Genomic DNA, 24,804 nt, shown 5'->3' with positions numbered 1-24,804 from the left:
GCTGAGGTTTTACCCACAGCGCCACCCGCGTCCCTTTTAACCCTTCCTTAGCAAACCCTGAAAAAGACCTAGGGCCTGCAACTACACAGTTTCTACCAAGGCAGCTGGAATGGTTTAGAGCCCACCCCCAAACAATAATGCCACACCCATGGTGTCCTGTGCCTGCTACAGCAGGCCACAGGCCAATGGTTATTGATGAACAGATGTTACAATAATAGAAGCCAACTCCTAGGGCTGAGGTCCCATCGCCCCCCCCTAAAATATTTGAGGGGTCTACTTCTCCCCAAGTTGATGGGCATTGCCATTCAAATGGTATGCATGCACAGTGTCATGTGATCGATTGTGTAGGCTTACCTGTTCCCCTGCAATGTGTTATTCAGGTTGGTACCCCTGGTGACAACGCAGAAATCCCTGGATCATGCAGGGTGCTGTTATCCGAGTATGAAGCATGAGGTAGGGCACATCAGAATCACTGGAGTTCCTGATAGCCCTAAAATGCTAAGATTTATACCACTAGATGTCTAGTGGCCAAGCACACCACCTTGTTTTATACTATTTAAATCATATAAGTGTGTCTGCTCTTAAAGAAAACTTCATTAGATCCTTTAGAGCTATCCAATTACTGCTCAGTTTCAAATATTCCATATCTGGGTAAGGTAATTGACAGAGTGGTTGCTGAACAGCTTAGCAGGTTTCTGGAGGAAACATCAGCTTTAGATTCATTTCAATCTGGTTTCTGTCCTGGTTTCAGGACCGAGACGGCTCTGGTCACCCTAACAGATGATCTCTGTAGACAACTGTGTCGAGGTGGGTCGAGACTGCTGATTCTCTTAGATTTGTCAGCAGCCTTTGATATGGTTGATCATGATCTTCTGGACCACTGCCTTGCTGACGTGGGGATACAGGGCACTGCCTGACAATGGCTGTGCTCTTTTATCTCTGGTCGGGGACAGAGGGTGGCGCTAGGGAGGGAGATGTCGTTGCGCCACTCCTTGGTGTGTGGCGTGCCGCAGGGCACAATCCTTTATAATGCTTTTTAACATACTTATGCACCCCCTTGCCCAGAATGTCCGGAGCTTTGGGCTGGGTTGTCACCAATATGCTGATGACACTCAGCTCTATCTGCTGATGGATGGCCACACCGACTCGGCCCCAGACACACTGATCAGATGCTTGGAGGCTGTGGCTGGATGGTTTCGTGGGAGCCGAGTGAAACTAAATCCTTCAAAGTCAGAGGTCCTTTGGAGATGAGGGACCAACTCCCTTCTCTTGTGGGGGCCCAATTAGTGCCAGTGCCTTCTGTTAAGCGTTTGGGTATAATCCCTGACACCTCCCTTTCCATGGAGGTGCAGGTTACAGCAACAGCTAAGGCGACATTTTTCCATCTTCGCCACATTAAGCAGTTGGTCCCTTACCTTTCCCACCCAATCTGGCCACAGTGATCCATGTGACGGTCACCTCCAGGCTTGACTACTGTAATTCGCTGTATGCAGGACTGCCCTTGAAACTGTCCCAGAAACTCCAGCGGGTGCAGAATGCTGCAGCGAGGCTCCTCACGGGGTCCCTGCCATGGGAGCATATTCACCCAGTGTTTTACCAGTTGCACTGGCTCCCGGTGGAGTATAGGGTCAGGTTCAAGGTGCTGGTTTTGACCTTTAAAGCCCTTTGTGGCTTAGGGCCCTCGTATTTACAGGACTGCCTCTCCTGGTATGCCCTGCAGAGGTCGTTAAGGTCCATGAATAACCATAGTTTAGAGGTCCCGGGCCCTAAGGAAGTCAGACTGTCCTCCACCAGGGCCAAGGCCTTTTCAGTGATGCCTCCAACCTGGTGGAATGCTCTGTCCCATGAGACTAGGGCCTTTCGCCAGACAGAGCTATTCTGCCTGGCCTTTAATTTGAATTCAGCCTGGTCTTTTATTTCCCTTCCCTTCCCTCCCCTCCCCCTTTCCTTTTATGAAGATTGCCCACTCTGGGACCCCACAGCTAATTCTCCCCTGGCCTCCTCGCTGGCCCAAGTACGACTAATTCAGCCAGCTAGCCCTGGTGACTATCTAATGTTTGTTGGATGGATTTCCCCCAAATTGATTTTTGATCTTTGAATTTTATTGTTATTCATGCTTTTATACTGTATTTTATGCTGCTTCTATACTGTATTATAATTAAGTGTTTTAAATTTGTTGTTAGCTGCCCTGAGCCCGGTTTTCTGAACTGGGAAACAAGGGGTATAAATAAAAAAATATTATTATTGTATTATTATTATTATTATTATTATTATTATTATTATTATTATTATTATTATATAAACAACCATGGAAAACTAACCACATTTCAGAGAACTGGTTGTACTGTATACTTCTTTTTTTACAGCAACAACTATGCTGATTACTCTTAAAAGGCATTTGTTAAAAATGCCTGAATAAAATGAAAGGTAACAATAAAACAGGTAATTATTCTATTCTAAACTACACGGCAGCAGAGCAAAAGAGAGTTTTACGCAGTTTCCTGAGAACACATTTTCAATAAAGTGGAAGGGCATTTGAAGAGCACCAACCCTAAATCTTAGGCATTGTGTTTGAAATTATTCTCTAGCTGGTAGAGTTTGTTCATGCGTGTGTTGCATCATGTACTGCATTCAAGAAAGAATAGGGATGTGATTTGTTTCAAGGAGGAAACAGAAGTTTCACATAAAAACAATGGTTCTCAAACCATTTCCTTTTATGAGTTGCACATTTTCAACGAACAGTCTATTCAATGGAGACAAGAGCAAAAAACTGCCATCTGTGTTTGTCATCTTCACAAACTGCAAGAAGTATATGCAAAGAGCTCTTTTATGTTACTAAAAAACATAAAAGTAATTCGACATGGTAGATAATGGAAGCCACAATCCAGTAGGCTTTTGGGCTTAAGTAGCTATTGGGCTTAAATATGCATGGCTTGAACAGATCTAACTTCCCCCACCCAGAGTTTTATCCATTCAATAGTTGAGCCACACCTCCATGGTTGGTTGGTTTTCCAAACAAAGGACTTCTTAATCTACTTGGCTGCTAGTCTAATTGGGGCCAGCTAGTCTATACATTTAGGGGAAAATAGCAAGGGAGGCTACAAGCAAGAGGGGAGCCCCAGGTGAAGAAGCATCTTATCCCCAGTGCAAAACACAGTGGTCACAAGCAAGTTCAGCAGGAGGACAGGATAGACTAACTCCAGTTTTTTGACCTAATAAATCCCAAATTGAATTAACTCATTAAACAACAATAACACTTTTGCAGGCAGAGAGTCAGCAGGGATGTGGAAGCTATCCAGTATTTTGGTACAGATTATCATATATACAAGTATCTTTCTGTTGGATGGAAGTTGTGAGTGCATAGTCTGACCCACAGAGAACAAACCTGCCCCTTTAAGACCAAGGCAACTGACCAGGAAAAACTGAGAGAATTGGAGAGGTTGATGGATAAGTCCTTCAGGGACATAATAGGGACTCCAATTCCCATCAGTTCCAGCCACTGTGGACAATGATCAGGAGTGATGCGTGTGTCAATCCACCTGCAAAACTTGGAGGATGCCAAGTTGGTTGCCATAATAATAATAAGAACAACAACAATAATAATAATTTATTATTTATTATTTATTATTTATTATTTATTATTTATTATTTATTATTTATTATTTATTATTTATTATTTATTATTTATTATTTATTATTTATTATTTATTATTTATACCCTGCCCATCTGGCTGGGCTTCCCCAGCCACTCTGGGCGGCTTCCCAAAAAATAAAAATACTGTAATACATCAAACATTAAAAGCTTCCCTAAACAGGGCTGCCTTTAGATGTCTACTAAAAGTCTGGTAGTTGTTGTTCTCTTTGACATCTTTGTGTCTTTGCTGCCTATCAGCTATGATGATGATCCTGTTATGCTCAGTTGAAATGCAGAAACAAAATTAAAAAAATTCCTTCCAGTAGCACCTTAGAGATCCAACTAAGTTTGTTATTGGTATGAGCTTTCGTGTGCATGCACACTTCTTCAGACCAACACGGCTACCTACCTGTAACTTGGAATGCAGTAGTTAACATAAAGTTACCATCAGAGATATTCTAACTTGTTTGGTTCCATCAGATTCTTGTTAGCTTAAAGCTTTCACAACGTACAAAGTTTTCATAACTGGAAATACCAACACCATGAAATACTTACACTTGTCAGTGTACTTCCTGCTGCTAACATGTCAGTGTGCTCTCCAACTTAAAGTATGTTTAGTCACACTAGACAAGGGATCGTATCTAACTCAAATACTTTCACTTAGTGGATAATTGAGAACTGTGCCGCTAAATGAGCACTTCTAATTACACAGTCACTAGGTTGGGGGAGTTTGCTGTCTAATTTTCAGTATGTCACATATTGTCCTTCATGAATTGAGTTGATGAATACACATAATTACAAAATTCTTCTTGCAAATTAATAGTGTTAGGGATGAAAACCTGGTAATCAGAGTCATAATAATATCTGGCATGATACTTTCCCCTCTTTGCCTTCTTAAAATGTATGTTGGGAAGCAGCTGGAGGAAGAAATCCCCCCAAACATGTATCCTTGCAAAATACAAATGGTAAGGACATCTCATTGAGCTTGGTATCTCAGAGTTCCTGCTCACTTCTGACCTTTTTTGTGCATTAAAAATATCTACTAGTTCCTTTCAAGTGTTCTAATGTATTCTGGTAAGGGGAGAAACTTGCAGCACAGCAGCCCCAACTAATAGGCTTTCATCTTTGAGAATCCCACACATACACTTGTTTTCTTTTTATTTTATTGATGACATTTGTATGCTGCACCATAATATAAAGTTCTCTCGACAGTTCACAATAAGTAAGTAAAAACAACCACCTTGCAATATAAAGCATAGAACCTTTAAAATGGAGCAGGGAGAGGTCTTTAATATAATAAAACTAACCCTATGATTCTATGAAAACAACCCCCACCCCAAATTAAAGACCAAGGGCCAGGGTTCCTAAGTACCTAAAAGATCTGGGTGAAAAGAAAGGTGTCAAAAAGTTCACAAAGACTGTTGTGTAGTTAGGCCTGGACCTTGGGGCTGAAGCCTAGAGACCAATGCTCCCCTCATGACCTATGATCATGTGAGATATTGGGTGCCCAAATGCCCCGTGTGACCACGTGGGCAGGCATGGACATGTTAGAGTTCATGCTGACAGCTGCAGGATCACTTATATAACATGCATACAGTGGTACCTCTGATCATGTACTTAATTCGTTCCAGAGGTCTGTTCTTAACCTGAAATTGTTCTTAATCTGAAGCAGCACTTTAGCTAATGGGGCCTCCCGCTGCTGCTGTGCTGCCGCGGCATGATTTCTGTGCTTATCCTGAAGCAAAGTTCTTAACCCGAGGTACTATTTCTGGGTTAGCGGAGTCTGTAACCTGAATCGTATGCACCTGAAGCGCAGGTACCACTGTATAATGTTATATAGTCGGGGGTGGTTTAGAGATTAGAGATGCTCATTTTATTAATTATCCTAGTAAACAACAAAATGGCATTTATTCCCAAGTAAGTGTGTATACAGAGGGGGGGGGAGGGAGGGAGATACACCAATACATACACCATACACTCCAACACTTTGAAGTCAAAATCTGGAGTGCCATATTCCCAGATGCCATATTCCCATTTCTTATTGCGAGAGCACAACAGCCATTTGGGTTGTTGTGATCTCGCAGAATTTCCCGCCACAGTTTTCCCTCAAAAAAGTGATTTTGGGGGGTACAACATGAGATCACAGCCCCGAAAAATGGCCGCCATTCTCACGGGATGTAAAATGGGATGTCCTAGTTTTCTGGGACTATTGCAGGGTTTGACATACATACATACACATATATACACAAACAGAGTTTCACGATTTCTTTATGTAGGTCTGCAGTAGGAATTCTCCTCTAGTCCAAATGTAGAGTTTTGAGGTGGAACTGTACATAAGGGAACAGTAGCCAAACAATTCACTGTGTTCCATAGACAGTTATGTGGCTGTATTATTCCTTGAAGTCCAAATCAGGGAGAGAATATGCCTCTCACATCTCTAGCCTTGATATTCCAGAGAGCTCACTTAAAAGATGGTTGCTGTCATGCTCTGTTGATGCTAAATAAATGTTAGAAGTTGTACAGAAGGATGATTAGCTGTCATGGCACATGTCTTTCAGCCCCAAACTTCACGTAAGTATGGGTGCAGTTTCTCAAATACCTTTCATTTCTTTCTATGGTTGCATTTCATTTTTATTAAAGTGGGAAGGGGCTGAAGTTTAACAAAGTAGTCATGGATTATTAATCACATGTTTGGGAAACATCTTTCTATGAGCAGGGCACAATCCAGCTATGAGCTTAATGATATAAATGTAAAAAGTGATCACAATCATTTCCCTTTTCCATTCCAAAGAAAGGATTTCTTGTAGCAGAGACCCTGATAGGCATCTACAATTCTTCTCTGGCTCAGAGGGGGAAGGTTTCAGTATCTCCTTTCCTCTGGCATTATCTGACTTCTGGAACTAATCCTCTTATTTGGTGCAGAATCATATTTTAAATCAGCTTAAAAAAAATTATCAGGCTGCCTAAGGTTTAATTTGGCATATTTCCCCCCTGGGAAGCTGCTTTATTTCATTGAGATAAAGCATTGTCAAATTATAAGCTTTGTGCAGCTGTCATTCTTTGCCAAATATTTCGAAACATAAATGAACTCTGACAAGTCGTTTATCTGCAAATGTCATGTCAAACTGTAATGGTATTGCCAGAGGTTGAAATTTTAGAGGGAAACTGGACTTGGAATGCAAACTCAAAGTGTCTTTAATTTTATCCAACTAATAAAATGGCTCGACACAATGCTGGCTTACTACATAGCATTAAATCACAACATATGGCAATGTATATATTATACAAATTAAGAGCTGAGAATAGACAACTTTGGCAATGTTGTACATCCATGAAATTGTAAATATCTAAGGTTTGTCAATCTTGCTCAAAGGCTCAGTGCACATTTATTCATATCACAAAAACATATTTCAGCGGGAAATATTATGCAGCATGATTGACATTCTGTTCGAGGAAGCTGAAAATTGCTGCTATGTCAAGCAGTGTTTCTGGTTTGCAAACTAATTCCCAGATCCTGCCTGATGTTCTGGGACTTCAACAGACCTCCACGCAGGCATGGGTTTGTTTACATGTCCAGTGAGTGGCTAACCCCAGCTAACTGCAGAGTTTGGGGATGTGGGCAGAAATGTGGATATTTGATTGAAGAAAGTGGTCACAAAAGTGATTCAGTTGCAGAAGGCAATTTAGATTAACTATTGGGGGTAGGAGGAGAATTCATGAGAATTCAAGAAGCAAACCTGGCAACCACATTATCTGACACCCAAATAGCATCTTCTCACTTAAACTATCACAGTGCTAGTAATGATGTGCATCACATAGCTAAAATGAACAAAAAGGTACGGCTTGCTGGCTGTGTCCCATGTCCCAGTAAACCTCTGCAACTTGCTTTGTTAGGAAAGGCCATAACACATTTGTACTGGTCCATAAGCTGTTAGACAATACATGATGGGAAAGCAGGGGATCCTGCCCTTTCACCTGTTTTGTCCTGTAACAGCTCGTCCCTGGCAGGGCACCACACAACTGGCTATTGTGTGTAGCACAGATAGTTGTGGCATTCAGGCACTGGGAATAGCACCAGTGTAATTTGGTGGGCCACATCTTGTGTCTTAGCTCTATCCCATAGCAGCAGAACAGCCCTGACGGTGTGTCCTATTAGAGATACATGAGGCTTGATGTAGCCTCCACCAGTATAAGTATAAAGTAATATACATTGGGAATGTCATTTCACATTTACACTAGTTCCCTTTCCAACATTGTTCAGTATAGGAAAAGCAACCAAAATAAGGAGGGGACTGAAATACATTCCCTAGGAGGGAAAGCTACATTATTTGAGGATATTTAGTTTAGGGAAAATGTGGTGGCGGGATATAATTGCTGCATATAAAATGATGCATGGTGTGGAAAGACTGGTGGGAGAGAGAGAGAGAGCTTTCTCTCATAATACTAGAACACATAGTTGTCCAGTGAAGCTGAATGGCAGAAGCATTGGAACAGGCATAAGAACTTAAGAAGAGCCTGATGGACCAGGCCAGTGGCCCATGTAGTCCAGAGTCCTGTTTTCACAGTGGCCAACCAGATGTCTATAGATAGCCAGCAAGCAGGACCCAAGTGCAACAAGCACTCTCCCCTCCTGTGGCTTCCAGCAACTGGTATTCAGAAGCGTTACTGCCTCTGCCCATGGAGGCAACAGAAAGTGCTTCCTAATTCAGCAGATATATGGCATTCGCTGTCACATGATGTGGTGATGCCCTTGAACGTGGATGGGTTTAAAAGGAATTAGGCATATTCTCCATGAGAATTTGTCCATTAGTGGCTGCTAGTAGCGATGGTGATATGCAACTTTCAGGTTCCAAGAAGAGTATGCCACCAGATACTCTTCTTGGAACCTGCACACCAGATACAGTTGTTGGTGAACAACAATAGGAGAAGGTGATTGCTTTAGTGTCTGGGTTGTTGTAGACTTCCTGGAGGCATGGAGCTAGCCACTGTGGGAAGCAGATTGCCAGACTTAGACGGACCTTGAGGGTGACCCAACAGGGGCTCTTCTTACATATCTATCCCACCAATAATCAGCTGATTCAAAATTAATTCTGGTGTATTAAAAGGGAAATAATGGTCTAGTTGAGATTTATTAACCCTACATTCAGTGTTCAGAGCCCTTCAAAGATCTTCAGCATGCTGCTTCCAAAACACTGCAGATATTAACCAACAGATAGCAGGGACCGCTAACTGAAAAGTAACTCACTGCTGGATACAAAGTCACCTGGTGGCTAAGAAGTAACTGACCCTTAATGAGGCACATGCCCTGTTGAACCGCTCTATTAAAACCTAAATGCTTCCATGACTGATTCCTGATAGCACACTGATTCTGACTGAAAAGAAAATGTGGCTCTGTATTCATGCTCACGCATTAAAAACTTTGAGGAATACATTAGCACAATACAGGTTGTTTTCCCCAACTGAAAGTGTTATTCTTTTCTGTATTTTAACGACTCTTCCATACACCATATTAATTAATGACATGGAGAAACTAGAAATTAGTTTAGCAGAAATGGCAAAAAGTCATAGGCACATCTGAAACCTGATTTAGTGATTTAACACTACTTTTCACCTCCAGCTCCTTATTCAAAGCATGTAAATTAATTACATAATTGGGGCACATGACCAAAGAAGATGTGTTTTAAAAGAACTGCTACATTTGGAGGAAAACTCTAGGAAAATATATTTTGACTTACTGCTCTTAAAAACACAGCAACACAAGATACCATCTACATACCCACTACTGTAATATTGACTTCATCTTTCTGTAAGGCCTTGGGGTGAGTTTCCAATTATAGACATTCTTAAACTGCACTACAGCATTTCACCCTTTCAGTCTGTGAAGACATACTCTGCTATTTGTAGCTCAACTGATATGTGCATAGAACTTGATAATATCCATTATACGCTTCCAGCATAAAAGGGTAGCTCCCCCCTTTCTTTTAGTGTTTCTGAAATGTACAAGTCAAGCACACCCACAATTATGCTGGAAGCATGTGATGAGCATCAACAAGCTTCATTGTACTGGGACATCCTAAAGCTATCAAACATTTTCCACAGAAATGAAGGTTAACAGGTATACAAATAGGAAAGCAAACCTCAAAAATGAAAGTAAGTTCTGGGACGTGGGTGGTGCTGTGGTCTAAACCACTGAGCCTTTGGGCTTGCCGATAAAAAGGTCAGCAGTTCAAATCCCCGCAAAGGGGTGAGCTCCCATTGCTCGGTCCCAGCTCCTGCCAACCTAGCAGTTCAAAAGCACGCCCAAAGTACAAGTACAGTGGTACCTCTGGCTTCAAATGGGATCCATTCCGGAAGCCCGTTCACATCACTGCTGAAAGGCTATTGCTGCAGTTCCACCCCACCACACGAACTGCTCCTGAGGACAACATGTATAACTGCAAACAACAAGCCTATACTTTCAGTTAGAGGAAGAAGACACAAATAGTGTCAAGTCCCTGTTGTCCTCTTTCTGTTGTATCTGACAAGGCATCTCCAGGCAGCTATTCTTTGTTGTTTCAATACACCTGATTTCCACAGTCCTTAAAGAAGCAACCTGCATTCATTGCACTTCTTTCCAATAATTCTCTGGTGGCCCTGATAACAAACTGTTTTCCTACATTCTGGCTTTCCATTGATAAAAAAACAGCCCAAGGTGGACTGGTTGGTGAAGTTGTAATGACAGCAATTTGTAACTGCTTCCTGCCATGAAAACACCTTATCATAATATTTTTGCTTGCATGTCATTCTCCAATAAAATAAAACACAATACAAGGTTGATGCATGGTATGAGGTGTGTTGTATTTAGGCAAAATTCAACACTGAATGAGTTGAAGAAATAGGGACGCTATGACTTTCCTTCAGTAATTGTGTCTATTCATTTAGGCTACACATTAGAACACCTGGCGACCTGAACGTCAGTGCTATGGAGACCTTGAGATTCCCTGTGTTTTACTAATGTATTGCAGTTGATCCTGATGACACTGACTGCTGCATGTCTCAACTGGTGAAGAGCCCAGAGCTGGGAAAGTAAAGTGATACAGTTTATCATTTAGAGATATTGCCTTAGTATTAAGAAGCTGGTAACCTGAGGACTTGATCTAAGGCCACATGGTTCAGGCAGTTCCAAAAGCCTAGAAGCTGTTGTATATGTTTTGTCTTAGAGGCTCTGAAAAATAAAGTTGTTTTGGGCTGTTCCTCATTCCTCTCTAGTTGGTTTTGGGACACTGGGTTGGCTCAGGTGAAAGATGGGGTGAGAGCTATCTTAGTTGGATTCTCTGCTTTCTTCACCCAGGTGTTGGGTTAAATTGGAAATTCTAACCATTGACCTCACTGCTGTTTAGTTCTGGTTTTTCATTATAGAATCAATCTGTTGTTTATTTGACTTGTTTTTGCAAGAAATGGGAGGGAATGCATTCCCTTTGTCTTGGCAACTGGGCCCATGTTCCTTATTTTGACATGCTGGACTACAGCACTGAAACCACCATGGCAAAGCAAAGCTAGAACTGACGCACGTGTGCATTTGAAGACATAATTGGAATGCATATAGTGTACGGGAGTGCTCACTGGAAACAAGTGTCCCAGTGCTCCATCAGTGAGATATGTGCCCGAATGAACATCCGAAAGCTGGAGAACTTCATGCTGAGGGCAATGCCACTTCATTTGTCCTTACTGTTGGCACTATATTGCAAATCTTGATTTCCTCTGTGAGTTCATTAGGTTCACTAACACATGACCCCTGATTGTCTGGGATCACATCATGAAGAATGTGGAGGAAAGCCCTGTTATAAATCATGTTGAAGGACCAGCAGACTGGTTGCCATCCCAGTCAAAAACAAACAAAAAGATAAATAAAGAACTTATTCTCACAATTCTAACACAAAAACTCTGCACATACACTGAGGAAAAGAATAGAAAATCACTACCCCCTTCTTTCTTCCCCTTCTCCCCCCCCCCCAACCTTACAATGTTTATGATAGCAGTGTCTCACACTGAATGTCACTGAACTGTAGAAAAGACTCTATGATTTGAAAACAGAGACGTCGAATGTACCCTTGTTAACTATGAAAATCCTTTAATAAAAACAACTATAAAAAAGGAAAATAGGTTTCCAGTGACCCTTTAAAAAAAGAAGAAAAGGAGGAAAACATTTTTTCTGATGCCCCTGAAAGCACACTTTTGCTTCGAAAATGTTCAAAGACAAATATATATATATATATATATATATATATATATATATATGCAGGTTTTGGTGTCTTCGGGTGTCTTCCCGTGTAAGAGTTGGGGTGTCTAGGCGACGTTTCGACGAGGTCTCACTCGTCATCTTCAGGCGAGTGAGACCTCGTCGAAACGTCGCCTAGACACCCCAACTCTTACACGGGAAGACACCCGAAGACACCAAAACCTGCATTCCTGTACCCGTGAAAATCTACGAAAGCAAATATATATATATATATATACACACACTCACAGCTCTTAAATGCAGTGTTCTTTCTAAGGAGCTTTGCTTACGTGAATATAGCCTTTTTCTATCGATCGATCTATCACCATATACAGGCAGTTCCAACATCCAAAGAAATTCTTGATTTCACCTTAGACTCTTTCTCCGAAGTCTTGTTGACTATAGTTAATTGTCTGTATCCTTTAAATTGGTAAACAAATCAAGCAGATCTTTAGTTGATTAATCAGCAGAGGCATTAATTTTATTCTTTGAGGGGTTGGAAATACAGCAATACTTTTTGGGATACTCTTTTAGGGTTTTTTTCTATGATAAGGAATATGAAGGTGGGAGAAAGAATGAATTAATGCTTTTTATTATTAAATGTAAGTTATAATAAAAAATGGACTTACATATATTGCCGGTCAGAAATATAAATTTTAAAATATCAGGCAATTTGTTAACCAGGCAAGTAATACACTAAGTCTAGTAGTAGTAGTAGTCGTAGTAGTAAAGGTAAAGGTAAAGGGACCCCTGACCATTAGGTCCAGTTGTGACCAACTCTGGGATTGTGGCGCTCATCTCGCTTTATTGGCCAAGGGAGCCGGCGTACAGCTTCCGGGTCATATGGTCAGCATGACTAAGCCACTTCTGGCAAACCAGAGCAGCACACAGAAACGCTGTTTACCTTCCCGCCGGAGCGGTACCTATTTATCTACTTGCACTTTGACGTGCTTTCGAACTTCTAGGTTGGCAGGAGCAGGGACTGAGCAACAGGAGCTCACCCCGTCGCAAGGATCCGAACCACCGACCTTCTGATTTGCAAGTCCTAGGCTCTGTGGTTTAACCCACAGCGCCACCCGCGTCAGTCGTAGTAGTAGTAGTATCTAAATTCCTATACCAACCTTCATCCAAAAATCACAGGGCGGTTTGCAATATAAAAAAACAAAAATGCATACCATAATAACAAACAAAAACAATAACTGCCCCCCAAACACATGTTTAAAAGGCCTGAAGATATGTAATGAAGGCACCAGTAGAGCCTCCCTGGGGAGAGTATTCCAGAAGTGGGGAGCCACCACAGAAAAGGCCTGCTCCTTGCCACTTTGGGCTGCAATCCTGAATGCGCTTATTAGGGAGTGAACCCCACTGAGCTTAACTGGACTTATTTCTGAGAAATCAGTGCAAATTTATTTCATGGTTTGAGCTCCCTATCCCTATAATTCTTAATCCATTCCTTCCATTTCCCTGTGTAAAGTAGCAGCATAAAGTTTCCGGAACTGCAAAATACGCCAGTATTTTTAATTGGTGTTTTTCAGAATAGGGTTAGGAGTTTAAGAAGTGAGAGTTTCCGAAACTTTTCCTTCAAGATCTGAGTATCCTGGTTTCTACAGGAAATAAAGCCTCCTATCTAGGCCAGCTTTCCTGCAAAAGATGTCCTTGTGAATCTCAGCATGCTATGAGCATCAGTAAAGTACAGGGAGACTTCTCACTCTGAGACACCAGCTGCTCTTGGCAATGTTTTTCGCTGTCATTATGCAAACAGAAGGACTATGAAGAAAACAAAAAAGGAAGCAAGGGAAGACACAATCCTAAATTGGCTACCACTGCCTTGTATTGCTAGTGGGTATCTCATGCTTTCCTAGCAGCAATGTCCAGAGGCACCATCTTCTCAAGTTGATTGAGGGGGCCAATGTGATGTCCTGCCATCACTCGTGTGACGTCACAAGGAGCCAGGGGGCTCAGCCCACTCAAAATATATATTGGGGGCCTGAAACTACCTCAGCCCCTAGAAACTGGCATGTATGGCAATGTCAGAAGTGCAACATAGCAGAAGATACAATGTCTTTAACATGAACAGAGCAGGATCTCTACAAAATACATCTGAAATGTGGACAATCTTTCTGCTTATCTGTTTCACTTGTATGAATACCAGGTTGGACCTAGAACTTGCCCTCAGAGAAAATGAAGCATTAGCTGGAAGTCCTTCCCTCAGTAACCAGCACTGTTGGACCAATACACATATCCAACACACAAATGTTACCATCCTCAAAGTCAAGTATCCCCCTCCCCCTTTTAAAGGAATTCCACTTTCTGGGATTTGATTTCAAAGGGTATTGAATTTTGCAATAACCAATAACCAGCAGAATTAGGCTGTCCAAGAGAGTTAAATGTGGGAACAACTCACAGTCACTGATTGTAGTGTCTAATTTGTTTGACCTTGATTAGGCTTTGGGAAAGGATTCTGGAACCTTGTAAGATCCTCACACCTCCTTCCCAAAGCCCAGTGCCTCAATTACCAGGCTTATTTAATTAGAGGCTACCGTCCACACATTTTCGCTGTGCAGATACTTGTGTATAGGTAAAACCTCTTTCAATTATTTAGCAGAGTTCTCTCTCTCTCTCAGAAGCATTGGACAATAACAGAAGTTCTTTTAGAGATGACTCACCAAACTCTGTGAAGTCTTGGTAAAGAGAAATTATTCCCCAACTGGGTACAAGCATTACGGTAGCAAAGGTATTTCCAACTGTTAAAGTAAACAGAAATTAACCGTACACTTTCTAACAAAGTCTCTCTTATCTCCTGCAGGTTGTAAATTACAGGAACAGTCCTTCAGCAGATTTTACAGGCAGCAGTCTTCGGACAGACGCCTGCCATCAGGCATCTGCAAAAATGAAGCCGAGTGGTCTTCTTTTTTTGGCACTTCCAGCTGATGCTAATTAAGCTCAGAGTGCCACTCCCATATATAAAGGAAGACTCTGGAACCTTCTAGAAACTTCTAGTTGTTTCTGATAGAATGATTCCCTTACAATTTACAATAAAACATAAAATACCATTACATCAATGCAAAATAAAAATGTCTGTTCCTTCAACAGGGAACATAATGCAAGGTGTTCTGTACCATCTCCTCCCACAAGTGAACAAAATTGTTTTAATTTGAATGTACCCTAAATAAAGAGAACATCCCCTTCCTCAGTGGGTCCTTTGCCCATCAACTATAATTGTATGGATGGCTGAGGACATTCTTAACTCTAATATCAACCTACAATCAGTGGTAGCTACACTTTGTCAATGACACTTTATGTAACAAAGCTCCTTTCTGGGTTAAAAATCTAATTACAGCTAATTAGACAAAAGCTGTAGCTTTCAATAACACTGAGCTAGTTAGACACACTTAACAGATGGTGTTTTCCACTCTGAATAGGTCTTCTTCCATGGAGAACTGAAGGTGAAGAAATACCTGCATGATAAACATGCTTCACCAGCAGTTATTGCTATTAAACATTTATTTACCTCCAGTAGTGTTTAGATGTTTCATAGTACATAGAAGTAACCCAGATCATGTCCAGAGATCTGATCCTATCTATCTATCTATCTATCTATCTATCTATATCTATCTATCTCACTTTATCAACAAATAGCCCCAAAATACTTACATTCACTTCCCTAGGTAGCTTCCCATGTGGTTGGGAATACCAACACTGGCTTAGCTTTAGGGCTTTTCACTACATTCCATTTTCGATATATACACCTTGCAACGTATAGGACAGGCTTCCTCAAATTAGGCCCTCCAGATGTTTTGGGACTACAATTCCCAACATCCCTGACCACTGGTCATGCTAGCTAGGGATCATGGGAGTTGTAAGCAAAAAACATCTGGAGGGCCAAGTTTGAGAAGCCTGGTTTAGGGTGAATGTGACAAAGATCAGAAAGATCACCTTTCATCAGAGGATGAGCATCTTTGGATCCAATCATATAGCTTTGTAAATGTTTTTAGCATATAAATACATGTGGCCAAGGAGTTAAACATTGACTGGATAGTGTGTGAAATAGCTTTTAGTGATACAGTGCTGTGTTGTATGTCTTTCTGCCAATCTGAGGGCCCTAAAAGTTTGAGATGAGGAATAAGATTGTAGAATGGCAATGAACATCTGTAGACTTGGCAAGCATATTGAAGGGAACTGAGGTAAGGCATTAAGGGAACTAACTTAAGATGAAACTAAATAAGTGCATCAGAAGATGAGACTTTGAGGGGAGGAAAGGTTTGACTCATAATGTTGTTCCAGCAACAGGGGTATTGACAAAGGGCTCACAGGAATAGGGGAGCATGTTGGAGTTGGAACTTAACGAGTTAAGTTCTTCCCATGATGCCACACCATTCTGACGTCAGCTTTCGAAGCTGGGAGGAGTTTGGGAGGAGTTAGTCAGTCCCACTCTGTGTTCCGTGGGGAAAAGACGCAGTTTGGCATGGCTGCAAATAGTCCTGGAAATTCCTGAGAAATGTTGGAATAAAAGCTGTAAATAGACAAACTGGACTCTGTGTGTTTGTCTGGAAGCTGAAACAAGCTGGTGACGGTTCTACACCGCTGTGCGAAACTCTGCTGAGCCGTGACGGAGAGGCGCTGCGGAAGTGTGCCGGGCAGCCATATATCGCTAATCGAGGTACGTAAATCAATTAGCGGGGGTCACGGCTAATAACCAAAAGTCACAGGTTATGGATCCTAAATCATCGCTTGTAAAACTGTCACGGAAGATACTGCCGGAATGCGTTTGAAGTCTGCGGTGTCGAGCAGGAGGCAAAGGAGCAGCTGCGGAGTTTGAAAGCAGCTAGCTGAAAAACGCAGAGGTTTGCTGTGGAGCCAGGGGCTGAGAACAGCAGGGTATCGTTTCTCCAGGGAGAGAAGCCAGAGGAGCTGACGTTATTGTAAGTACAGCTTGGGGCCCCCTTGGGAGAACGGAAGAAGATGGCGGACGGCCATGATTCATTCTCCGTACCTTTCGAAAAGTTAAACGGCCAAAATTGGGGAGAATGGAGCAGAAAGCTGAAGGCCTGGCTGGTAGCCAAGGGTCTGTGGGACGCGGTCTTAAGGCCTCCACTGCCTCAACCAGCCGCCGGAGCTGCAGCAGCAGTAATTGCAGATGCGCATGCTTCGCAGAGAAAAAACCAGAAGGCCCTGGGAGCTATAGTGCTCAGTTTGGAGGGTTCAGAGCTGCCCCATGTGGAGGGTTTGGAAACTGCGCATGAAGCTTATGCTGCTCTTGAAAGAGTGCACCACAGGACCACGGCTGGTGCTAAAATCCACACCACCAGGCGTTTGTTTGAAATGAAGCTGCGTCCAGGTGGGGACATAAGACAACATGTTACAGAGATGCTCTCTGTGTTTAATGAACTGCGGCTGTTGCAGGTGAACTTTACAGATGAATTGAAGGTTTATATTTTGCTAAGCTCTCTGGACAAAAGTTATGACAATTTATGTCTAACTCTGGAGTCTATGAGTCTGCAGGATCTGACTTTGGCGTACGTCACAGGACGCTTGGCCGACGAACAGGAAAGGCGCATCAGGGAGAGCAAGTCTGGTGCAGGTAGCTCCACCGGGAAAAAGGGGGGGGCGAAGCAAGATGAGAGTTTTGTTCAGGCTTTTTCCGCTCGTCGGTGCTACGTGTGTGGATCCCACAGTCATCTCAAAAGAGACTGCCCACAGAAAGGGAGGGCAGCTGGACAGGAAGGCTTCAAGGACACCTATCATGGAAATCAGTCGGGTTTCCATGGGAACCAGTCTGGGAGAGCAGGCCAGCCTGGGAACGCAAGAGGAGAACGCGGAAAACAACGTGGGGAGACGTATCAGATAGCAGCTAGTCTGGCTTTGTCTGAAGACAGCTGTGACCCAAGCACTGAGTTTCGTTTCGTTATTGACTCTGCAGCTAATCGCAATTTGATTCCAGAGACACCTGCTGTCGAGAGGTGGAACTGCACGGCAATTCCTGCCGGGAAATCTGTACTGTTTGCAAATGGACAGAAAGGAAATTTGACTAACGTTGTAAATCTGCATTTTCGTATTTTACAGGAAACGCTGGAGTGTTGTACCGTTCCTGGGATGCACCACTGTCTTTTATCTGTGCCTTATTTACTGAAAATGGGATTTACGGTTTGTTTTCAGAATGATGTGTGCACAATCTCCAAAGGAGGGAGGATGCTTGCCAAGGTTAAAAAGGGGCAGAATGATCTCTTCATTCTTAAAACGTCTCTGGAGGGTGATGGGAAGGTTGAGAAAGCACAAGCACTGCGTGCTACAGTTCCCAATCATGATGAATGTGTTCATATTTGGCATGCTAGGACGGCTCATAGTTCAGTAGAAGAACTACAGGTGCTGCCGGAAGTTTCTAAGGGGTGTAAGATTTTAGAATGTGGACATGCTGTAAGTTGTGAAACTTGCAAGCTGGCAAAGGTAAAAGGATGCAGTTATCCAAAAGTTGAGAGGACAACCACTAGGCCTTTTGAACAAATTCACGTAGATTTGTGGGGTCCTGTAAAAGAACCAAGTCTGGGAGGGTCAAGGTTTCTGCTCTCGATACAGGATAATTTTACACAGAATTCCTGGACACACGGTCTCAAATCCAAGGGTGATGCAGCACAGCTGATCAAACGTTGGATTGAGGAGGTGGAAGTAAAGTTTTCCACCAAAGTGCAAGCTGTCACAAGTGACAGGGGAGCTGAGTTTACAGGTTCTGCTTTGCAGAAGTACTTTCGCAAGAAAGGGATACGTCACACAGTGACTTCACCCAATCAGAGGGGGGAGGCAGAGCTCAAGTGTCAGGCTCTGGTTAAAACTGCACAGGTGTTGCTGAAAGATTCTGGGTTACCTCCGAGGTTTTGGCTGGAGGCAATCAAGTATGTGAGCTTCACCTGGAATCGCACCTACAATTCCATGGTAGGGGACACACCGTTTGGGCTGTTGCATGGCAGGAAACCCCAGATTCATTTTTTGCGTATGTTCGGGTCACATGCGTCTGTGTCAGTACCTGCTGCTTTGCAGGGGCCAGATGGATCCAAGTTCCGGAAAATGATCTTCTGTGGGTATGAGCCAACAGCGAGTGCATGGAGGTTTGCATTTCCATCAGGTGATCAGAGTAAGTTACTGATCAGCAAGCACGCTGAGTTCTATGAGCAGGATGAAAAGTCAAAACCTGCTTCCAAGCATGATGTTCTTTCAGAATGTCTTTCTGATTCAGAACAGGAAGATTCTGAGGGGGAGGAAGAAGAAACTGAGTCTGATGATGACGATCAGGTAACTGACCAAAGTCAGGAACAGGAGGAGGTATCTGTAATTTCTCCACAGGTTAAGAGAACACCCAAAAGCGAGCCCAGTTCTCCGGTGAGTGTAATGGAGAGGGTTCGAAAACGTTTTAAGTCAGAGGGGGAATCCCGTGAGGCTGAGGACACAGGTCCTGGTGGCAGTGAGTCAGAGGTAACATCTGAGTTTGTGCCCAGAAGGTCTAGTCGCTCAACAAAGGGCATTCCGCCGGAAAGGTACCAAGCAACAAGTGCGTGGGCCTGGTTCGCACAGTGTGATTCTGGGAGTGTTGAAGGGGTTCAACAGGTGCCTGGGAAAGATGCTGGGAAGGAGCACAAGGCAAAGGGAAAGGTGTTGAACTCAAAAAGGGTCTTGTCAGAAGGTGCGGCAAGGGGGGGTGTTGGAGTTGGAACTTAACGAGTTAAGTTCTTCCCATGATGCCACACCATTCTGACGTCAGCTTTCGAAGCTGGGAGGAGTTTGGGAGGAGTTAGTCAGTCCCACTCTGTGTTCCGTGGGGAAAAGACGCAGTTTGGCATGGCTGCAAATAGTCCTGGAAATTCCTGAGAAATGTTGGAATAAAAGCTGTAAATAGACAAACTGGACTCTGTGTGTTTGTCTGGAAGCTGAAACAAGCTGGTGACAGTTCTACACCGCTGTGCGAAACTCTGCTGAGCCGTGACGGAGAGGCGCTGCGGAAGTGTGCCGGGCAGCCATATATCGCTAATCGAGGTACGTAAATCAATTAGCGGGGGTCACGGCTAATAACCAAAAGTCACAGAGCAATAGTTGATGAACTTGTGTTAGGAGGAGAAAAAATAACCAATTATAACCAATTATTTCACCTGTTTAGTATTTCGTAAAGATCTAGTGGCCATTTCTAGTTACAACAGGGTGGGGAAATGGCTGAGAATGAAGGAAGAACGGTGATCTTACTGACACTTAGTGATATTCTAAGAAGTGTATTAATTAAATAGAATTGTCTCATCTAAATAAGACAATTTAAGCCATTATTTCTTCAGTTTCCCAACTGTCAACTTAACAAAGCTGACAAAACTGTCTCATTGATTTTTATTACTTTGGCATAATTTGTATATTTAATCCTGCTAAGTACCCCTAGAGAAAGATTATTGTTTTCTACTAATGTATTTTCTATAAATATTTTGATAAGGTTCTTATAGAAAGCTACATGATACATAAAACTTTAAACCATAATTAAGAATTCAAAAACAACATGAAGATAAATGATAGCAGCAATTAGTACAATATTATATGCAGGCCAAAAAGTGGGGAAAGGCATTTGTTAATGTTCCACTAAAATATTGTCTCACGGGGGGAAATGATTAGGGCAAATCAACTGTTGATAAACAACAGTTCCTTGCAGCCCAACCCACAATCCAGCTGAGACACTAGTAAAGTAGATTATTTATTTCAGTTGCGTCAAAGGCACTAAATCAGCTTACGTTCACCAATTTTAATACAACTGGACTGTGGTTTGGAAAAAGCATGACAAAAAGCACGGCACTCCTGTAACTTTCTAGGACTATTAAAAAAGCAACTATGAAGTCATTTATTATGGGTTGCCAGGAATAAATCTCTTGAAAAGATCAGTTAAAGATGTGTCACAAAACCCCTTTGTGACAATGAAAGATAACTGGAAACAAATTTCATAACTAATAATGAAATGTTACGCTTGTTTAGGTGAAGCAAGCCATCTTTCAGATAAAATAAATACAGGTGGTGGTGGTTTTTAAAAGAAGAGCTTGTACTGATTTTATTATGAGAAGAAAATTAATCTCTGGCCCTGCACAGCTTTGTTTATTCAAAATATTTATTGCCCACTCTTCATCGCAGAGTGAATTACATAAAGTACAACATAAATGATACAGCTTGGATGATGCCTACCCAATTTCTCAACACATCAAAACATTACTTGTTTATAGTCCTACAGGGTTTCTGTACACTACAAAAGAGCTCCTACTTCCAACCTCAATGGTAGCAGTAACTCAACACTTGCCAAAGTGAAGATCATTTCATTAAGTACCTACACATTTTAATTATGACTTTCTTGAATTTTATGGGCTTGAGGGCCCTTAAGATTCCCATGCCCTATCCAGGCATAGGCAAACTCCAGCCCTCCAGATGTTTGGGACTACAATTCCCATCATCCCTAGCTAACAGGACCAGTGGTCAGGGATGGTGGGAAGCCAAACATCTGGACGGTTTGCCTATGCCTGCCTATTCAGACATTGTACTCATGAGTAACATGATTGGGAGATCAAGGGTGAATGCATGAGCTCCACAGGAAGAATTGAATGCACTGCTGCTGTCCCAGTTATCTTCCACAAACTGGAGCATGGCAGGATGCAGCAGGAAGCCTTTTCTCTTGATGTAGCCTACTCTCATGATGTAAAATCCAGAATGAAGGAGATTCCCACTTCACACCTTTTAACCTTGCCTTTTGAGATCTATATATTTAGACTCCCCTTTATTTTTGTGATTGTACATTGTTTTCAAACTGTTTTTAACATTGCGTTTTAATTGTTGCAAGCTGCCATGGGACCTTAGGTGGGCAAAAGATTAAACTGATGATAATATTCTACTTACAGTGGCAGTGGTGTAGCGTGGGTTGTCAGCACCCGGGGCAAGGCAAGTAATTTGTGCCCCCTAACCCATGGATTTGCGCCCCCTAACCTGTGGATTTGCACCCCCTAACCCTAACCCCCAGATGTTGCACCCAGTGCGGCCAGCCCCCCTGCACCCCCACGCTACGCCACTGTACAGTGGTGCCTCGCAAGACGAAAAGAATCCGTTCCGTGAGTCTCTTTGTCTTGCGGTTTTTCGTCTTGCGAAGCAAGCCCATTAGCGGCTTAGCGAATTAGCGCTATTAGCGGCTTAGCGGGCTTAGCGGGCTTAGCGGATCAGCTGATAAGCAGTTTAGCGACTTAGCAGATCAGCTGATAAGCGGCTTAGCGGCTTAGCGGATCAGCTGTTAAGCGGCTTAGCGGATCAGCTGTTAAGCGGCTTAGCGGCTTAGGATCAGCTGATAAGCGGCTTAGTGGCTTGGGAAAAGGGGGGGGAGGGGAAAAAACCCACAGGAACTCGCAAGACATTTTCATCTTGCGAAGCAAGCCCATAGGAAATTTGTTTTGCGAAGCACCTCCAAAACGGAAAACCCTTTCGTCTAGCGTGTTTTCCGTCTTGCAAGGCATTCGTCTTGTGGGGCACCACTGTACTCTTGAGTTTAACGCACCAGTAGGAATCAACTCTCAATCCTATTGTCAGCAAGCACAGCCATATGGAGAGCACAAGGCTCACAAAGGCTTCATTTATTTCACAAACATGCATGACACTCTTCTAACATGTGTTCAAAATAACTTATAACAACAGAGAGGAAAAGTAAAAATAAAAAGTGGAAAAAACTAAGAAGAATCAGTGAATGAGGTTGGCAACCAGTTGATGAGACAGGATCAAATCAACAGCACAAAAGAGATTGGCATTGATTTAGGCTGGAACCAAGGCAGGATGAAACAGGGATATATCGTGCAGGATGCAATGCAAGCATAAAAAGGCAAAGGACCCCTGGCAGTTAAGTCCAGTCGCGAACGACTCTGGGGTTGTGGTGCTCATCTCGCTTTACTGGCCAAGGGAGCTGGCATTTGCCCACAGTCAGTTTTTCCGGGTCATGTGGCCAGCATGATTAAGCCACTTTTGGTGAAACCAGAGCAGCGCACGGAAACACCGCTTACCTTCCCGCCGGAGTGGTACCTATTTATCTACTTGCACTGGCGTGCTTTTGAACTGCTAGGTTGGCAGGAGCAGGGACTGAGCAACGGGAACTCACCCCGTCACAGGGATTCAAACCACGACCTTCCAATCAGCAAGCCCTAGGCTCAGTGGTTTAGACCACAGCGCTACCTGCGTCCCAGTGCAAGCCTACTCAGATGCAAAAAACAAAAAACAAAACTGAACAAGAGGCAGATGGGTGGGTGGTCTCAGAATGAAAGCAATTTCCACAAGGAATAGGCAATTTCATCAAGAATAACCTGCTGACCATTCTTCCCCAGTTTTTTTCTCTCTGTGGGTGCTTTTTGATGGAGACCATGGAAAACAAGACACGAATGGGATAATTTTATTCTAAGGGTGGCAGGGTGGTGTTCTTCATATGCTAACACAAATTAATTACGAGCAACTCCCATCATGAAAAGCATTATATCCAATTTCCTTGCTTCTTGAATCATGGCAGGGTGTTGGAAAATAGACCTAACAACGTACTTTTCAGCAATATATTGCAGTATTCCCAGTTCACTCTAACATGTAGGTTAATTACAAAGATCCACACAGCATGCTACCATTATTTCATTAACAGCTCTTGGAATGAGTGACAGCTATTTTGAAGCAACTATTTATTATTATTCAGCAAAAGAGCTACACAACAAGAACAATTAACACTTCCACAGAGAAGTCTTATGCCAATAAAACAGAAGGCTGCATTATGCTGTGTACGAGTGCAACACTTTAAAAAAATCCATTTAAAAAACAAGTAAGCATAAAAAGTTAAAACCCCAGCTTATTTACTATTGCCTCCAGCAACGTGCAGTTGATTGAGAAAGTGACAGCTGAGTCATTTCCAGATTGCCATTCAACAGTCTCCCTTTAATGTTGGTAATATCACTAGTCATTCAAGAGCACTGCTACAGCTGTTAGCGACACCCTTTTCTGCATTGTTGCTTCATTCGAAATTTCTCTTCCTAACATTCTTCTTCATGTGATGAACGACTTGTTTGTAACACCGTTGCTTTAGAAAATAGGTATTTTCATATTGTTCTTCCAGCTCAAGTCCCTTGGGCACATGAAAAAGAACGCCACACTCAACAAACCTTTGTTGTCCCTTAGATAACTTTTAGGTGAAATTGTGATCAACCGAGACTTAAATGGCAACCTGTTTAATGCCCTGAACAGGGGTAGTCAACACAGTGCCCTTCGGATGTTCTCAGACTCCCAGCGCCCATTAGCCCCCTTCAACATGGCTAATGGACAGGGATGGTAGAGTTCGTCATGATAGTTACATTTTTACTAACAGGTTCAATATTGGCCAATATTCTGACAGGTCTTGAGGATGTCCTATTGATCTCTGAAAGAATAAGATCTCTACTATTAATACTAGCAGCAGCAGCAGCAGCAGCAGCAGCAGTAGTATAGATTTCTTACCTGATCTTCACCATGAGGTCCCACAATGTGTTACAATTAAAAAATAAATTATTAAAATACAGATTAAAACAGTTGAGAGTGTGGTGTGTGTGTGTGTAAGATTAAAGGCCAAAGTAAAGAGGTGAATAATAATAATAATAATAATAATAATAATAATAATAATAATAATAATTTATTTGTACCCCGCCCATCTGGCTGGATTTCCCCAGCCATTCTGGGTGGCTTCCAACAAAGATTAAGAATACATTAAAATGGCACACATTAAAAGCTTCTCTGAACAGGGCTGCCCTTCAGATGTCTTCTAAATGTCAGGTAGTCGTTTATCTCTTTGACATCTGATGGGAGGGCGTTCCACAGGGCGGGCGCCACTACAGAGAAGGCCCTCTGCCTGGTTCCCTGTAACTTGGCTTCT

Source organism: Podarcis liolepis (genome assembly GCF_965112155.1).
Source record: "Podarcis liolepis genome assembly, chromosome: 4".
In the NCBI taxonomy this organism is placed as follows: domain Eukaryota; kingdom Metazoa; phylum Chordata; class Lepidosauria; order Squamata; family Lacertidae; genus Podarcis; species Podarcis liolepis.
The sequence above is the reverse complement of the archived record's forward strand: the minus strand, read 5'-3'. Positions refer to the sequence as shown.